A 13,846-nucleotide genomic window follows, 5' to 3' on the forward strand; every position below is an offset into this window, starting at 1 on the left:
TTTATGGGTTGAATAGTAGGATCCTCAAAGAATGTTCAAGCATGTTTCTGTTAGCATTAAGTAATGCAAAGAAGAAAGCTACTGGATTCCATCCAGCTGCCTGGTCAAGAAGGCATCTGGAGCCTGGTACCTGGAAGTGTCAGATGAAGTGGAGCAAGTGACAGAACTTTTATAATGCTTTATGACTGTTTTATTCTTTTTTAAAATCTTATAAGGGGTGGCTCACTTACAGTTTCAGAGGTTCAGCTCATTATCATCATGTCCTTCTGAGTCTGGGTTACCTCATTCAGGATGAATTTTTTTCTAGTTCCATCCATTAGATTGCAAATTTCTTGATATCATTGGTTTTTTTGTTTGTTTTTGTTTGTTTGTTTTTTTACTGCTGAGTGGTATTTCATTGTGTACATGTGCCATATTTTCTTTATCTATTTTCAGTTGAGGGGCATCTAGGTTGTTTCCTCGTTCTTGATGTTATGAATAGTGCTGATATGAACATAGTTGAGCATGTGTCCTTGTGGAAAGACTGAGAATTCCTTGGGTATATGCCCAAGAGTGCTACAGCTGGGTCTTGAGGAAAACTTATTCCCAATTTTCTGAGAAACCGCCATACTGATTTCCAGAGTGGCTGTACAAATTTGCATTCCCACCAATAGTGGAGGAGTGTTCCCCTTGCTCCACATCCTCTCCAACATAAGTTGTCTTCAGTGTTTTTGATCTTAGCCATTCTGACAGATGTAAAATGGCATCTCAGAATTGTTTTGATTTGCATTTTCCTGATGACTAAAGATATTGAGCAATTCTTTAAATGTCTTTCAGCCATTTGATATTCTTCAGTTGAGAATTCTCTGTTAAGCTCTGTACCTCATTTTTAAATTGGATTGTTTTGAAGCCTAGCTTTTTGAGTTCTTTATATATTTTGGATATCAGCCCTCTGTCAGATGTGGGGTTGGTGATGATCTTTTCCTATTCTGTAGATTGTCATTTTGTTTTATTGACCATGCCCTTTGCTCTACAAAAGTTTCTCAGTTTCAGGAGGTCCCATTTATTAATTGTTGCTCTCAATGTCTGTGCTACTGGTGTTATATTCAGGAAGTGATCTCCTGTGCCAGTGCATTCAAGACTACTTCCTACTTTCCCTTCTATCAGGTTCAGAGTAACTGGATTTATGTTGAGGTCTTTGGTCCACTTGGACTTGAGTTTTGTGCATGGTGACATATATGGATCTATTTGCCTTCTGTATGTTGACATCCATTTATGCCAGCACCATTTGTTGAAGATGCTTTCTTCTTTCCATTGTACAGTTTTGGATTCTTTGTCGAAAATCATATATTCATAGGTGTGTGGATTAATTTCAGGGTCTTCAATTTGATTCCATTGGTCTGCATGTCAGTTTTTATGCCAGTACCAAGCTGTTTTTATTACCATAGCTCTATAGTAGAGTTTGAGGTCAGGGATCATGATGCCTCCAGAGGTTGCTTTATTATACAGGATTCTTTTAGCTATCCTAGGTTTTTTGTTTGTTTGTTTTTGTTTTTGTTTTTCAATATAAAGTTAAGTATTGTTCTTTCCAAGTCTGTGAAGAATTGTGATGGGATTTTTATGGGGATTGCATTGAAACTGTCAATTTCTTTTAGTAAGATTGCCATTTTTTACTATGTTAATTCTACCTAACCATGAGCATAGGAGATCTTTCCATTTTCTGATATCTTCTTCGATTTCTTTCTTCAGAGACTGAAAGTTCCTAGCATACAGGTCTTTCACTTGCTTATTTACAGTTACCTCAAGGTATTTTATATTATTTGTGGCTATTGTAAATAGTAATGTTTCTCTGATTTCTTTCTCTGCCCATTTATCATTTGTATATAGGAGGGCTACTGATTTTTTCAGTTAATCTTTTTTTTTGTTATTTATTATATTTGTGTTTTAATTTTACACATCAGCCATGGGTTCTCCTGTCCTCCCCGCTCCTGCCCCGGCCCCCACCTTCTCCCCAGCCCCTTCCTTCAATTCCCATCTCCTCCAGGGCCAAGACTCCCCTGGGATTCATTTAAACCTGGTTGATTCAGTATAGGCAGGTCCAGTCCCCTCTTTTCAGGCTGAGCAAAGTATCCCTGTGTAAGCCCAAGGTTCCAAACAGCCAGCTCATGCACTAAGGACACGTCCCGGTCCAACAGCCTGGGTGCCTCCCAAACAGTTCAAGCTATGATTTTTTGAGTTAATCTTATATCCTGCCACATTACTGAAGGGGTTTATCAGCTGTAGGAGTTTCCTGGGAGAATTTTTGGTGTCACTAATGTATAATATCATATTGTCTGCAAATAATGAAAGTTTGACTTCTTCCTTTCCAATTTTTATTGCTTTGATACCCTTTTGTAGTCTTATTGCCATAGCTAGAACTTCAAGCACTATGTTGAATAAGTATGGGGAGAGTAGACAGCTTTGTCTTATTCCTGATTTTAGTGGAATCGCTTTAAGTTTCTCTCCATTTAACTTGATATTGGTTGTGGCTTGCTGTAAATTGCCTTTATTATGTTTAGGTATGTTCCTTGTATTCCTGATCTATCTAGAACCTTTATCATGAAGAGGTGTTGGATTTTGTCAAAGCCTTTTCAGCATCCAATGAGATGATCATGTGTTTTTTTTTTCTTTCAGTTTGTTTATAATGTGTATTTTATTGACTGATTTTTGTATGTTGAACCATCCTTGCATCCCTGGTATGAAGCCTACTTGGTCATGGTGGATAATTTTTTTGATGAGTTCCTGGATTTGGTTAGCCAGTATTTTATTGAGTATTTTTGCATCAATGTTCATGAGGGAGATTGGTCTGTAATTTTCTTTCTTTGTTGCATCTTTGTGTGGTTTGGGTATCAGGATGGCTGTAGTCTCATAAAAGGAAATTTGTAATGTTCCTTCTGTTTCTCTTGTGTCGAACAATTTGAAGAGTATTGGTATTAGCTCTTTTTTGAAAATCTGGTAGAATTCTGTACTGAAATCATCTGGTGCTGGGCTTTTCTTGGTTGGGAGAATTTTAATGACCGTTTCTATTTCCTTAGTGGTTATTGGACCATTTAAATGGTTTATCTGGTCTTGATTTAACTTATGTATGTGGTACCTATCCAGAAAATCACCCAATTCTTTCAGATTTTCCAATTTTGTGTAGTACAGATTTTTGAAGTAGGACCTGGTGATTCTCTGGATTTCCTCATTGTCTGTTGTTATCTCTCCCTTTTCATTTCTGTTTTTGTTAATTTGGATGCTCTCTCTGCTTTTTGGTTAATTTGGATGAGGGCTTGTCTATCTTGTTGATTTTCTCAAAGAACCAACTCTTTGTTTCATTGACTTTTTTTTATTGTTCTCTTTGTTTCTATTATTGATTTCAGCCCCCAATTTGATTATTTTCTGGTTTCTGTTTCTCCTGGGTGATTTTGCTTCGTCTTGTTCTAGAGCTTTTAGTTGTGCTGTTAAGTTGCTAGTGTGAGATTTCTCCAACTTCTTTATTTGGACATTTAGAGATATGAATTTTCTTCTTAGCACTGCTTTTATAGTGTCCCATTGGTTTCAGTATGTTGTACATTCTTTTTCATTGAATTCTAGGAAATATTTAATTTCTTTCTTTCTTTATTCCTTGACCAATTGGTGATTCAATCGGGCTTTATTCAGTTTCCATGAGACTGTAGGCTTTCTGTAAATTTGTTGTTGTTGAAATTTAACTTTAAGCCATTGTGGTCCAATAAGATACAGGAGGGTATTTCAATTTTTTTGTATATGTTGAGCTTTGTTTTGTGACCAAGCATGTGGTCGATTTTGGAGAAGGTTCCATGTTGTGTTCAAAAGAAAGCATATTCTTTTGTGTTAAGGTGGAATTTTCTGTAGATATTAAGTCCATTTGTGTCCTAATGTCTGTTAGTTCCCTTATTTCTCTGTTAAGTTTCTGTCTGGCAGACCTGTCCATTAGTGAGCGTGGGGTTTTGAAGTCTCCCACTAGTAGTGTATGAGGTTTGATGTATGATTTAAGCTTTAGTAATTAGTAATGGTTTATGAATCTAGGTGCCCTTGTATTGGGGGCATAAATATTCAGAATTGAAACTTCATCTTGTTGAATTTTCCCTGTGATAAATATGTAATGTCTTTCCCGATCTCTTTTGATTGATTTTAGTTTGAGGTCTATATTATTAGATATTAGGATGACTACACCAGCTTGCTTCTTAAATCCATTTGGTTGGAAAGTCTTTTCCCAGACTTTTATTCTGAGGTACTGTCTGATTTTGAAGTTGAGGTATGTTTTTTGTATGCATCAAATGGATTGATCTTATTTTTGTATCCATTCTGTTAGCCTGTGTCTTTTTATAGGTGAATTGAGACCATTGATATTAATGGATATTCATGACCAGTTATTGTTAATTCCTGTTATTTTTGGTGGTAGTGTTGTATATTTCCCTTCTTTGATATTTGTTGGTGTGGGACTATCTATTGCCTGTGTTTTCATGGGTGTATCTAAATTCCTTAGGTTGGATTTTTCCTTCAAGTTCTTTATGTAGGGCTGGGCTTGTGGAGAGGTATTGTTTAAGTCTGGTTTTATCATGGGATATTTGGTTTACTCCATCTATGTTGACTCAGAGTTATGCTGGGTATAATAGTCTGGGTTAGCATCCATGGTCTCTTAGTGTCTGCATAACATCTGTCCAGGACCTTCTGGTTTTAGAGTCTCCATTGAGAAGTCAGGTGTTATTCTTATGGGTCTGCCTTTATATGTAACTTGCCCTTTTTTCTTTGTAGCTCTTAATATTTTTTCTTTACTCTCTATATTTAGTGGTTTGATTATTATGTGGCGAGGTGAGGTGTTGTTTTTTTTTTTTTTGATTCAGTCTATTTGGTGTTCTGTGATCTTCTTGTATCTTATAGGCATTTCCTTCTTTAGGTTGGAAAGTTTTCTTCTATGCTTTTGTTGAATATATTTTCTGTGCCTTTGAGTTGGTATTCTTCTTTTTCTTCTATCCCTATTATTCTTAGGTTTGGTCTTTTCATTGTTTCCCAAATTTCCTGGACATTTTGGGTCATGACTTTGTTGTCTTTAGTGTTTTCTTCAACTGATGAATCCATTTCTTCTACAATATCTTTAACATCAGAGATTCACTATTCCATCTCTTGCATTATGTTGGTTATGATTGCATCTGTAGTTCCTGTTCATTTACTCAGATTTTCTTCATCCAGCATTACCTCAGTTTGTGTCTTTATTGTCTCGATTTCAGATTTCAAATCTTGAACTGTTTCCCCCATTTGTTTCATTGCTTTCTCTTGATTTTCAAGGGATTTACTGATTGCTTCCCATTTTTTATTTGTTTGTTTGTTTGACTTTTCCTCTAATTCTTTAAGGGGATTATTCATTTCCTCTTTAAAGATCTCTATCATCTTCTTAAGGTCATTTTTAAGGTCGATTTCTTCTGTTTCTCCTGTGTTGGAGATATAGGTTCTGATGGGCCATGGTAGGTTTTTTTTTTCCTTGTTGACTATATTTTTGCACTGGCATCTACCCATCTCTTTCTCCACTTGGTGCAAGTGGAGTCTGTGTCTGAAGCAGGCTTTCTTGGTCTGATTAATACTCTTGGTCCAGTGGGAGCTCTTAATCTTAGTTGATGCTTATGGACTTTTTGTCTCAGGGAGAAGCTCTTAGTCCAATTGGCTCTTGTGGGCTCTGTCTCAGGGAGTAGTTGTAATCTTGGCAGTGGGTGGGTTGGGAGGATTGGGGCTTGTTCGTTACAAAGAATGGTGGGGAATGGTGGTAGTCTGACTTGTCTGAAGGAGGTCTGCCTGCCAACTGGCCTGAAATTGGGACTTCAATGGGGTGGTATAGGGGCACGTAGTTGTGCCCCTGGGCCCCACTTAGACAAAGACTCATCTCTTAGTCCAATCAGGGGTTAGCAGTCTCTGTCTCAGGGAACAATTGCAGTCTGGTAGGGTGGGTGGGATTTGGGGGATGTGGGGCTTGGGTTACAGGGTCTGATGGGGGATGATGGTAGTCTGACCTGTCTGCAGGAGGTCTGCCTACCCAACAGGCCTGAAACTGGGACTGCAGACTTTTTCATTCCTATCATTGCTAATACACCTAGAGCTGTGTTCTGCGTATAGAAGAGAGGTTCTGCTGCAAGCCCTTGGGCATTGCACACACACCTCTATGCAATGGAGAATCTGACTTTTCTAATTTCCTGTGATGATCAGGGAAGTGATGCTCCAACTGAGGCATAGGCTTGGCACTTTCAGAGTACTGAACACTTCAGATAGTTTGTATAAAGATTTTTTTCTCATTAATATTCTCATTTTGATAAGCATAGATGTTTCAAACCCACATGCTACCTTCAGAAAAACCCAAACATTCCTAAGCATTAGGACTTTCACAATTCTACACTAAATACCTCAAACTCAGTACATCATTGGTACCTCATCCATACTATAGGAATCAGCATTTTCTTGTATCTAACTTTCTCTATAGGAAATATCTTTTATTTTTATTCTTTTAAATATCCTTTATTTTTAAGCATTCCAGTCTTACGTATTTTCCAGGTTTATCAGAGAAAGAAGAGAGAGTTTTAACATTAAAACATTTCTAAACCTTTAGATTCTTATTTACTCTATTTCAGTTGCTTAGGTTATGAGATGACAGTTGAGGGAAAGAGTTAATGGACTAATTTTTCTATTATTTCATTCATATCTAATCTGAGTAGTCTTAGGAAATATTAGGTTTTTGTATGGCATAGCTAAAGATTTTAATAGGAATCCATATATATATATATGGAAATATATAGAGAGGTGATATATGCAAGCATTTCAGTGTACAGTGAAAAAATTAAAAGTATTTGATGTTTTCTATTTCAATTTCAGTCATAATTATTTAAGAAAGCAAGACATACCTTATACAATAGGGCAACCGTGTGCCCTTTGTCCTGATCACTGTGAAGATGGACTCTGTAGTAAGTTTTATTAAAATACTAATATAACAATATCAAATCTGTTTTAAGATTTAATAGCATGGCCTTATTTTCAAGAGACAAAAATGTATTTAACATAATTTTGGGAATTACAAAATTTTCCTTTGTTTAGGATATATGTACTTTTGATATTGAAAAGCATGATACTTCATGTTGTCTAAGGAAACATCTATAATCAGTGCATACTTGTAACTATATTGGTATTATTGTTATTTAAGTCTACAGAAATATTTCTGTGGCTATGATTCCATAAATTTCAAGAAAATTATTTATCCTCAATAACAGTAGGATCTTAAGGTCATTATTTTAAGAAAAGAAAGCAATACAAATCTAAATGGTTAAGATAATAGTACACAGGTCAGCCCAGAGAAGGAAGAAATATACAATAATTCTTTGCCCACCAAGGATCTTAATACAATAAATTCTTAAGCTTCCACACAGCATTGTTTGAATTTTGTGTTACATTTTTATTTATTTGTGAATGAGTATTTGTGTCACTCTGTATGTGTACAGGCACATGCATGTGTGCCATGGCTTCTGTGTGTGATTATGTATTGAGGTTAGAGGATAACTTGTGTGAATTGGTTCTCTCCTTTGATAATAAAGGTGTGAGAGATTTCATCACAGGAAGGAAGTGAAATGAATGTCATAGTATCTCATTTTTAGTATTACTATAAATAAAAATACAAAGAATAAATGTAATCCTAACATTCTGGGGTCAGAGGAAGGGGAAACAGGAGTTCAAACCCAGGTTGGAATATTGATCAAATTCCAGGTTAGCCCAGGCTTCATAAAGGGACTGTAAAAGCAATAAAAATTTATAAAAATTAAAAATAACATCAAAGTTAATATAGAAAATTCTGGTGGCAATTCACTGGGATTTTTGAGCCTTCTCCAGTTAATTATAGAATTCTTTATTGTGTATTTGTATAAGTTAATATTTATCTTTATTTTATTTTTATAAATGTTGGAGTTCACATATGTATTTATGCATATACATTAGAACCCAGCAACCATGGAGGACAGGAGAGAGTATTGGGTCCTATGGAACTGAAGTTACAGTGGGTCTTAAGCCATGATATGGATTCTGAAAATGAAAACCAGTTTCTCTGCAAGGAGAGCAAGGACTATTAATCACTGAGCCATCTTTCTAGTCTCTAGATAGTTTTGTTCCTCAATGAACAACTGAAGTTAATTTTCTCAAGCCTTTTGTAAGTGAAGAAATACATTAATTCATCTCAAAGACATCTCAAAAAGCTCTAATTTAAAAGACATTCATTCATTTGCTCAATCCCCTTCTCCCAATTCATATGGCTTATTTTGTTTCTGTTAATAGAAAAAAAATAATAACAAAATAATGAATATCTTTGTTCTTTTTTTTTTCAGCAAATAGTTGTGAATATGAAGATACTAGTTCTTTCTGTGCAGAATTGAAGCATTTACTAACCTGTGACTATCCAAAGGTTAAAGATGAGTGCAGAGCTACATGCAACTGTGAAGGCAAAATTCAGTAAATTTCCAGTACAAATGAACAGGGCCATGTGAAGAATGAGCACCTCCTCTACTTAGGCTTGTCACATTCCACTAGAAAATTAGAGGTACAGATACATTGAAATGATTCCAAATAGTAAACATTCCTTTCTACTGTATCATTCCATTTAGTAGAATTATTTTACATCCAAAGATTTTAAAGTAACATAATCAATACCTTTAAACCTTGACCTCTGAAATCTGTGACACATTTATGGAGTTGAGTCAAGACCAAGGTTATACTGTTTGTCTGTATGACTAAGGTCATTGAAACTCCATCCTGAAAATAAGAATCAAGTTCCCAGAGCACAATAGAGTAAATGAACAGCATATACTTCCATTGTAACTGTCAGTCATCTTTCCTAGATCAATCTAGACAACTGTATCTGAAAACAAGTCCACATTATCTTTCTTTGATTTTTTTCCCACCATTTGCTCTTCTTCAGATGCACTGGAATTACTGGTTCAAATTCTAAATTTCAATTTGCATTTTAGTTGCTGGGTTTTTCAAGCACATTAAAAATTAATGGTAATGAACAAAATTTGCATGTCCAGGTGACTGCATTGACCTTGATTGTTTGAAAAATTTTAAATAAATCTTACTATTTGCATATTAATCCTCTCCTAGAATTTGTTTGGATTTCTGATTTGGAGTTTGTTTATTCCAGTATGGTATTACAATATTTATGATACCATTTACTTAATTTTTATTTGCATAAGGTTCTTAGATTTCACAAGAATTTGCACTAATCAGTATACACTTCAATTAATAAGCAACAGTAGAGCCAAGTTTGATAAATATTCCTGATCCTACCCTGGCATATCCAAACTTCAGGTTTAGCTCAGATCATATATCTCCTATGCCCCACAGACTTGTGAATTCAATGGACCCTAGAACGCCCGAATAATCCCAACCTTAAGACATCCTTTGCATGGGATAACTCTGATGCAACCTAGAATCTAACATCAGACATATAACCAATGAAAGAAATCCATATTTCTTGGTCAAATTGCTAAAACACAATATGTATAGCCCCAACAATGTGATCCCATCCCACCAAATCCACAACTTTATAGAAATATTTTACGAGAATGAACCTCTCTGGATACAAAATCTCTAAAACATCATAAAATTTTATCAGGAATTTGAAGATTTAAGGTAGACATTGTAGCCTGAAGGTTTTTCCTGTTCCTGCCCAAAGGGCAGTTGGGACAAGTATTTCCCACTCATGTCCAGAAGTAAACACACAGAGTCTTCTATTAATTAAACTGCTCAGCCATTAGCTCCGGCCTACCACTGACTAGCACTTACACTTAAACTCAGCTTATTTTTGTTAATCTATAAGTTGCCACATTTTCCATAGCTTTACCTTTGTGCCATTACATGCTTCTCCCTGGATGGTGAGCTGGTGTCTCCTCACTCAGCCTTCCTCTTCCCAGAATTCTCCTTGTCTGCTTATCCTGCCTGTACTTCTTGCCTGGCTACTGGCCAATCAGCATTTTATTAAACCACTGTACAAAAGCATTATTCGATGGCAAAAACATGAACAAATATCTCAAATAACATGAAGATAATAGTGCCTGAGTGATGTTGTGTGTGTGTGTGTGTGTGTGTGTGTGTGTGTGTGTGTGTGTGTACATTATATATAAATGATGAAGACAATTCAGAATTTGGAAACTATATTTAGGAAGAGAAAGACATATTAAAGGGAAATCCAGTTGAAAGAAAGGCAGAATTGAAAAAGTCAACAAAGCTCGGGGAAAGTCAAATAGATAGATGGAGTAGATGATAGAATATCAAGACTTAAAGAAAAGTCCAAAAAATTGGGCCATTAAAGTAAAGAATTTAAAACATTAAATAGGCACATATAGGAAAGCAACATGCAAAAGTGTGGTGTGCATGGAAACATCAAAGCTTGAACTTCTAGGCATACAAGAAGGAGAATATTTTATTCTCCTTTAGCTATTCAGATAGTTTCACAGGAACAATAGTCTAGGTTGGCATTCATGGTCTTTTAGAATGTAAAAAACATTGCTCCTGGCTTTTCTGGTTTTTACTGTTTCCACTGAGAAATCAACTGTTAAACTCATGAGCTTTCTTTTATATTGACCTGTAGATTTATTTTGTAGCTCTCAGAATCCTCACTTTGTTCTATTTATTTGGTGTTTTAAATACAATATTTTGTGAATGACTCTTTTTAGTCTCATCTATTTGGAGTTCTATGTATTTTTTTCTGTCTGTTTGGCAATGTCTATCCTCAATTTGGGAAAAGGTTTCTATGATCTCCTTGGAAATATGGTATATCCCATTGAGCTATAACTATTCTTCCTTCCCTCATCCCCAACCAAGTCCCTCCTATGTGCTGCCCACTTGCTTGCTCTCAATAAATAAATAAATAAATAAATAAATAAATAAACAAACAAACAAATAAAATTCCTTTAGAACAGACTCTTTTTTATGAATGACCTTATAATTAAGACATAGGAAACTTCATACTGAATGTATGTTTAGTTCACTCTGATGAAGACTTAAATCCCCTATTTGTCTACAACTTGATCAAATGGTGAAGTGTCATGAAATAATCCTTCTGCAGACTGTGAAATTTGTTGCTCTCATTGTTAATAAAAAAAACTGACTGGCCAATGGCTAGACAGTATTTTTGGGGAAGAGAGAATGCAGGGGAGAAGTGCAGAGTCTGAGGAGTCATGAGGAGATACCATGAGACATACAGCAGGCAGGATGGGAAGTATGTACATGAGCTAAACAAACCTAAGGCAGCACATAGATTAATCAAAATAGGTTAATTTAAGTTGTAAGAGCTAGCTAAAAAATGAGTCTAAGCTATCTTTTGAGCATTTTTAATTAATAATATCTCTCTGTGGTTATGTGGGAACTGACTGGAGCAGCAGAAAATTCCACCTGCATACACAACATGGCTTCATGATAAAAGTCCTAGACATACTTGGATTGGAGGGAACACACCTCAACATAATAAAGATTTTATATGACAAACCAACAACCAACAGTACCCTAAGTGGAGAAAAACTCTGTTATTTGGTTACTTCAGGAATAAGGATACTTTTTATTTGTCCACTTGTCTACTATCCTCACACTTTTGCAAGATAGTGCTTGAAGAGGTAGCTAGAACAAAAAGACAAATGAAAGAAATTAAAAGGATACAGATAGAAAAAGAGCTCAAATTATTACTTTTGATGATATTATATTATACATTTGATGCCATAAATTCCAGCAGAAAAGAACTAGAAACTATCAATATTTAAAAAATAGACTACAAAGTTACCTCATAAATATTAGTATCTTTTCCATACAACCATAGCAAACATACTGAGAAAGAGATCAATGGAAAAGGGAACACTCTCATTCATAATCACAACAAAAAGGAAAGACAGTTCTTGAATTAAAGAAAATTGCTTTCAAATTTTTATCATTTGCATTGCTGATGATTTTATTCAGTAATATAAATGGAAATTGGATGCGGGGAAGAGTTATGTAATTTTTTGGTAATCTCATGGTTGGCTATGCTTTTTATTTTATTAAGAATAAAATAGATTTGAAAGAGGATGCAGAAAAAAGAATGAGGAGGCAAAAAAATCTAGTCCTCTGGAACTCTTTAATTTGAAAGCTTTTTAGTTTCCCATCCTACTGTTCAGCTCTCAGTTTCACTGTTTAGTATTCTAGGATGACAGTTTGAGTCTGTACCTACCCTAACTTTCAAACTCAAAATAGACAGCATCAAGACCAATCACAGAGCTGGATTTCCTTTCAAAGTCTATCACTGACAGTTGGGCAGGAGACTTAGAACTCTGCGAGATTGTGCCAAGACTCAAGAGTTAAAAATCTCCACTGAGCCAGCCTTCTAGTAGTAGTAAAGCGGTTGTTCTACATACCATCAAAATGTCTCTTTCTAGTAAGTTGACTCTGGAGAATGTAGACATTAAGGGGGAAAGAGTCATCACTTTACCATTCCCATGAAGAACAACCAAATCACCAACAACCAGAGAATCAAGGCTGCCATCCTAAGCATCAAACATTGTCTGGAAAAGGGATCCAAATCTGTAGTTCTCATGAGTTGCCTTGGCTGTCAGATGGTTTCCCTCTGCCAGACAAATATTTCATAGTGGCTGTTGCTTCTGAGCTCAGACCCATGCTGGGCAAGAATGTTTTGTTCCTAAAGGATGTGTGGTCTTTGAAGTAGAGAAAACTTGTGCCAGCCCAGATATTGGGTCTGTCATTCTTTTGGAGAACCCATGCTTCCACATAGAGGAAGAAGGCAAGGGTCAGGATCCTTCTGGAAAAAAGACTATCACTGAGCCAGCTACAGTAGAAGCCTTGAGAGCATCACTGTCGAAACTTGGTGATATCTATGTCAATGACACTTTTGGCATGGCACACAGGGCCTACAGGTCCATGGTAGGAGTAAATTTGCCCCAGAAGGCATCTGGGTTTCTCATGAAGAAAGAACTAGATTGCTTTGCCAAGGTCTTAGAACACCCAGAGAAATCCTTTCTGGCTTTCCTTGGTTGAGTCCAAATGAAAGATATGATCCAACCCATGAAAAACATATTAGACAAAATCAACATCATGATTATTGGAGGTGGAATTGCTTACCTTTCTGAAGGAACTCAAGAACATGGAGATCAGTGCTTCCTTGTATGAAGAAGAGATCTAAAATTGTCAAAGATAACATGGCCAAAGCAGAAAAGAATGGTGTAAAGATAACCTTTCCTGTTGACTTTGTAACTGCTGACAAGATTGATGAGCTTGTCAAAGTTGGACAAGTCACTCTAGAATCTAGCATATCATCTGGCTGAATGGGTTTGGACTGTGGTCCTGAGAGTATTAAAAACAATGCTCAAATTGTGACCCAGGCAGAGTTTATTATTTGGAATGGACCTATGGGTGTTTGAATGGGATGCCTTTGCTAAGGGAACTGAAGCCCTCACAGATGCAGTTGTAAAGGCCATCTCCAAGGGCTGTATCATCATTATAGGGGGTGGAGATACTGCTACCATCTGTAACAAAAGGGAAATGGAGGAGGGGAGAGGTAGATCTGATGTTTCAAGAAATTTCTCAGGTGTCAGTGTGGTGAAATTTCATTTTACTCATTAATAAATAATATTTGCCTGGAGAGCAGAGAACAGAGCCAGCCACTAGATTAAACAGACAGGCCAGGTGGTGGTGGCACACACTTTTAATCCTAGCAGTCAGCAGTCAGCAAGCAGGGATCCATCTGGATCTCTGTGAGTTCAAAGCCACACTGGGCTACATGAGATCAATGCAGTCTAGACAGAAAGAGAGCCAGGCAGTGGTG

The 13,846-nt window shown here is 36.2% G+C and overlaps 1 pseudogene; it reads left to right on the plus strand.

The window, feature by feature from the left end:
• The first annotated feature begins 12,429 nt into the window (after window positions 1-12,429).
• Window positions 12,430-13,442, plus strand: LOC118569971 (annotated as a pseudogene).
• The last annotated feature ends 404 nt before the right edge of the window (window positions 13,443-13,846 follow it).

The sequence above is a fragment of the Onychomys torridus genome, chromosome 18, assembly GCF_903995425.1.
Source record: "Onychomys torridus chromosome 18, mOncTor1.1, whole genome shotgun sequence".
Classification (NCBI taxonomy): Eukaryota; Metazoa; Chordata; class Mammalia; order Rodentia; family Cricetidae; genus Onychomys; species Onychomys torridus.